Raw genomic sequence first — 6,000 nt, forward strand, 5'->3', positions numbered from 1 at the left:
AAACCTCGAATGTGTGGAGGATTTGACTCCAGGTGGAACCAATTAGTGTTTGCCATTAAAAACAAAAACTCACATGCTAAAATGCATTCAAAACCGTAAAGTCCATAGTGAATGTCCAGAAAACACAAACACACACAGAGGCTGTAGCAAGATCTGGGATTGAGATAGCCACAACACACCAGATAGTTTTGTTTTCATCCAGGAGTATCTGGAGAAATTGTGGTAGATTTTAAGTGAAATTTAACCAAAAAATCACCGTGAAAGTGGTTTTGGAGAAAAGCATAATCTGCCTGTTCAGCAAATGCATCCAATGTCATGTTTACAGAAAGAAATATCATGTTTCTCAGGTTTCAGAAGCTTTCTTCCTAGAAAATTCGAATGTGTGGAGAATTTGACACCAGGTGGAACCAATTAGCGTTTGGCAGCTAAAAACAAAACCTTACATGCTAAAATGCATTCAAAACCGTAAAGTCCATAGAGAATGTCCAGAAAACACAAACACACACGCAGGCTGTAGCAAGATCTGGGATTGAGATAGCCACAACACACCAGATAGTTTTGTTTTCATCCAGGAGTATCTGGACAAATTGTTGTAGTTTTGAAGTGAAATTTACCCAAAAATCACCGTGAAAGTGGTTTTGGAGAAAAGCACAATCTTCCTGTTCGGCAAATGCATCCAATGTCATGTTTACAGAAAGAAATATGAATTTTCTCAGGTTTCTGAAGCTTTCTTCCTAGAAAACTCGAATGTGCGGAGGATTTGACTCCAGGTGGAACCAATTTGCGTTTGCCAGCTAAAAACAAAAACTTACATGCTGAAATGCATTCAAAATCTTAAAGTCCATAGAGAATGTCCAGAAAACACAAACACACACAGAGGCTGTAGCAAGATCTGGGATTGAGATAGCCACAACACACCAGATAATTTTGTTTTCATCCAGGAGTATCTGGACAAATTGTTGTAGTTTTGAAGTGAAATTTAACCAAAAAATCACCGTGAAAGTGGTTTTGGAGAAAAGCACAATCTTCCTGTTCGGCAAATGCATCCAATGTCATGTTTACAGAAAGAAATATCATGTTTTCTCAGGTTTCTGGAGCTTTCTTCCTAGAAAACTCGAATGTGTGGAGGATTTGACTCCAGGTGGAACCAATTAGCGTTTCGTTGCAAAAACAAAAACTTACAAGCTAAAATGAATTCAAAACTGTAAAGTGTATAGAGAATATCCAGAAAACACAAATAAACACAGAGGCTGTAGCAAGATCTGGGATTGAGATAGCCACAACACACCAGATAGTTTTGTTTTCATCCAGGAGTATCTGGACAAATTGTTGTGGATGACGGGTGAAATTTACCCAAAAATCACCGTGAAAGTGGTTTTGGAGAAAAGCACAATCTTCCTGTTCAGCAAATGCATCCAATGTCATGTTTACAGAAAGAAATATCATGTTTTCTCAGGTTTCTGGAGCTTTCTTCCTAGAAAACTAGAATGTGTGGAGGATTTGACTCCAGGTGGAACCAATTAGCGTTTGGCAGCTAAAACAAAAACTTACAAGCTAAAATGAATTCAAAACTGTAAAGTGTATAGAGAATATCCAGAAAACACAAATAAACACAGAGGCTGTGGCAAGATCTGGGATTGAGATAGCCACAACACACCAGATAGTTTTGTTTTCATCCAGGAGTATGTGGACAAATTGTTGTAGTTTTGAAGTGAAATTTAACCAAAAAATCACCGTGAAAGTGGTTTTGGAGAAAAGCACAATCTTCCTGTTCGGCAAATGCATCCAATGTCATGTTTACAGAAAGAAATATCATGTTTTCTCAGGTTTCTGAAGCTTTCTTCCTAGAAAACTCGAATGTGTGGAGGATTTGACTCCAGGTGGAACCAATTAGCGTTTGGTAGCAAAAACAAAATCTTACATGCTAAAATGCATTCAAAACCGTAAAGTGCATAGAGAATGTCCAGAAAACACAAACAAACACAGAGGCTGTGGCAAGATCTGGGATTGAGATAGCCACAACACACCAGATAGTTTTGTTTTCATCCAGGAGCATCTGGACAAATTGTTGTAGTTTTGAAGTGAAATTTAACCAAAACATCACCGTGAAAGTGGTTTTGGAGAAAAGCACAATCTTCCTGTTCGGCAAATGCATCCAATGTCATGTTTACAGAAAGAAATATCATGTTTTCTCAGGTTTCTGAAGCTTTCTTCCTAGAAAACTCGAATGTGTGGAGGATTTGACTCAGGTGGAACCAATTTGCGTTTGCCAGCTAAAAACAAAAACTTACATGCTGAAATGCATTCAAAATCTTAAAGTCCATAGAGAATGTCCAGAAAACACAAACACACACAGAGGCTGTAGCAAGATCTGGGATTGAGATAGCCACAACACACCAGATAATTTTGTTTTCATCCGGGAGTATCTGGACAAATTGTTGTAGTTTTGAAGTGAAATTTAACCAAAAAATCACCGTGAAAGTGGTTTTGGAGAAAAGCACAATCTTCCTGTTCGGCAAATGCATCCAATGTCATGTTTACAGAAAGAAATATCATGTTTTCTCAGGTTTCTGAAGCTTTCTTCCTAGAAAACTCGAATGTGTGGAGGATTTGACTCCAGGTGGAACCAATTAGCGTTTGGTAGCAAAAACAAAAACTTACATGCTAAAATGCATTCAAAACCGTAAAGTCCATAGAGAATGTCCAGAAAACACAAACAAACACAGAGGCTGTAACAAGATCTGGGATTGAGATAGCCACAACACACCAGATAGTTTTGTTTTCAACAAGGAGTATCTGCACAAATTGCTGTAGTTTTGAAGTGAAATTTAACCAAAAAATCACCGTGAAAGTGGTTTTGGGGAAAAGCACAATTTTCCTTTTCAGCAAATGCATCCAATGTCATGTTTACAGAAAGAAATATCATGTTTTCTCAGGTTTCTGGAGCTTTCTTCCTAGAAAACTCGAATGTGTGGAGGATTTGACTCCAGGTGGAACCAATTCCTCCGGTGCCCTGAACTCTATATTGCAGCCTCAAAACCAAAGCTCACATCAGAAAATTCATTACAAACCATGATAAATAAGTGAAATGTGAAAAAGCCAAAGAAATGCAAGAGTCCTTTGTGATATTTGGCAGGATTTAGACACAAAGAAACTGGCTGTTTCCAGATTCATCCCCCCCCCCTTCCACAGACTGACTTTGGAATTCTGATTGAATTCACCTCAAAATCCCTCTCACACTCCATTTGGAGGGAATTAGAATCTGTCACCTCAGCAGAAGCGTTCCATGTCATTTTGCAAAACACAGAAACTCATCTTGGTCGTGTGGCCTGTAGATTTCTAATCCTGAAAGGGCAATGCGCTGTGTTTTTTTTTTCTTTCATAATGGCTACTCTCCAAAATCTTGCTTGTATTGCATCAGAATACAAAATTTGGGAATAAGAAGGCAAAACTGACTCAGATCCAGAAAACATTTAGGAAATTGCCACTCAAGAAACCACAAATCGGCTGAGGCACCCAAAACAATGACAGCAAGCCAGAATTGGAGCAAGCCAACAGCTGTGCCCTGATTGAAAAAGAACCTTCCTCTTGTGCCCTGAACTCAATATGCCAGCCTCAAAACCAAAGCTCACATCAGAAAATTCATTACAAACCATGATAAATAAGGGAAATGTGAAAAAGCCAAAGAAATGCAAGAGTCCTTTGTGATATTTGGCTGGATTTAGACACAAGGAAACTGGCTGTTTCCAGATTCATCCCCCCCTTCCACAGACTGACTTTGGAATTCTGATTGAATTCACCTCAAAATCGCACTCACACTCATTTTGGAGGGAATTAGAATCTGTCACCTCAGCAGAAGGATTCTATGTCATTTTCCAAAACACAGAAACTCATCTTGGTCGTGTTGCCTGTAGATTTCTAATCCTGAAAGGGCAATGTGCTGTGTTTTTTTTTTTCTTTCATAATGGCTACTCTCCAAAATCTTCCTTGTATTGCATCAGAATACAAAATTTGGGAAGGAAGAAGGCAAAACCAACTCAGACCCCGAAAACATTTAGGAAATTGGCACACAAGAAACCACAAATCAGCTGAGTCACCCAAAACAATTACAGGAAGCCAGAATTGGAGCAAGCCAACAGCTGTGCCCTGATTGAAAAAGAACCTTCCTCTTGTGCCCTGAACTCAATATACCAGCCTCAAAACCAAAGCTCACATCAGAAAATTCATTACAAACCATGATAAATAAGGGAAATGTGAAAAAGCCAAAGAAATGCAAGAGTCCTTTGTGATATTTGGCAGGATTTAGACACAAGGAAACTGGCTGTTTCCAGATTCATCCCCCCCTTCCACAGATTGACTTTGGAATTCTGATTGAATTCACCTCAAAATCCCTCTCACACTCCATTTGGAAGGATTTAGAATCTGTCACCTCAGCAGAAGCGTTCCATGTCATTTTGAAACACAGAATCTCATCTTGGTTGTGTTGCCTATGGATTTCTAATCCTGAAAGGGCAATTTGCTGTGTTTTTTTTTTTCTTTCATAATGGCTACTCTGTCCAAAATCTTGCTTGTATTGCATCAGAATACAAAATTTGGGAAGGAAGAAGGTAAAACGAACTCAGACCCAGAAAACATTTAGGAAATTGGCACACAAGAAACCACAAATCAGCTGAGGCACCCAAAACAATGACAGCAAGCCAGAATTGGAGCAAGCCAACAGCTGTGCCCTGATTGAAAAAGAACCTTCCTCTTGTGCCCTGAACTCAATATGCCAGCCTCAAAACCAAAGCTCACATCAGAAAATTCATTACAAACCATGATAAAGAAGAAAAAAGAGAAAAAAGCCAAAACAATGCAAGAATCCATAATGATATAGGGCTTGATTTAGTCGCTAGGAAACCGGCTGTTCCCAGATTCATCCACCCCTCCAGCTGACTGCCTGTGGAATTCTGACTGAATTAACCTGAAAATCACAGTGAAACTCAGTTTGGAGGCAATTAATATCTGTCACCTCAGCCAAAGTGTTCCATTTTATTTTCATAAACACAAAAACTCACCTTGGTCATGTTACCTGTAGATTTCTAAGCTTCAAACGCCTATTTGTTGTGTTTTTTTTTTTATTTCATAATGGCTATTCTGTACAAACTCTTCTTTGCATTGCATCAGAATACAAAATTTGGGAAGGAAGAAGGCAAAGCCAACTCAGACCCTGAAAACATTTGGGAAATTGCCACACAAGAAACCACAAATCAGCTGAGGCACTCAAAACAAGGACAGCAAGCCAGAAGTGGAGCAAGCCAACAGCTGTGCCCTGATTGAAAAAGAACCATCCTCTTGTGCCCTGAATTCAATATGCCAGCCTCAAAACCAAAGCTCACATCAGAAAATTCATTACAAACCATGATAAAGAAGAAAAAAGCGAAAAAAGCCAAAGAAATGCAAGAATCCATAATGATATTGGGTTTGATTTAGTTGCAAGGAAACAGCTGTTCCCAGATTCATCCACCACTAAAGCTGACTGCCTGTGGAATTCTGACTGAATTAACCTGACAATCGCAGTGAAACTCAAGAAACCAAATTTCAGCTGAGGCACCCAAAACAAAGACAATAGCCAGAATTGGAGCACACCAACAGCTGTGCCCTGTTAGAAAAAGACCATTCCTCCGGTGCCCTGAACTCTATATTGCAGCCTCAAAACCAAAGCTCACATCAGAAAATTCATTACAAACCATGATAAATAAGGGAAATGTGAAAAAGCCAGAGAAATGCAAGAGTCCTTTTGATATTTGGCTGGATTTAGACACAAAGAAACTGGCTGTTTCCAGATTCATCCCCTCCTTCCACAGACTGACTTTGGAATTCTGATTGAATTCACCTCAAAATCCCTCTCACACTCCATTTGGAGGGAATTAGAATCTGTCACCTCAGCAGAAGTGTTCCATGTCGTTTTTAAAAAAAACATAAAATAATCTTGGTTGTGTTGCCTATAGATTTCTAATC

The sequence above is a fragment of the Oryctolagus cuniculus genome, chromosome 19 (genome assembly GCF_964237555.1).
Source record: "Oryctolagus cuniculus chromosome 19, mOryCun1.1, whole genome shotgun sequence".
Lineage (NCBI taxonomy): Eukaryota > Metazoa > Chordata > Mammalia > Lagomorpha > Leporidae > Oryctolagus > Oryctolagus cuniculus.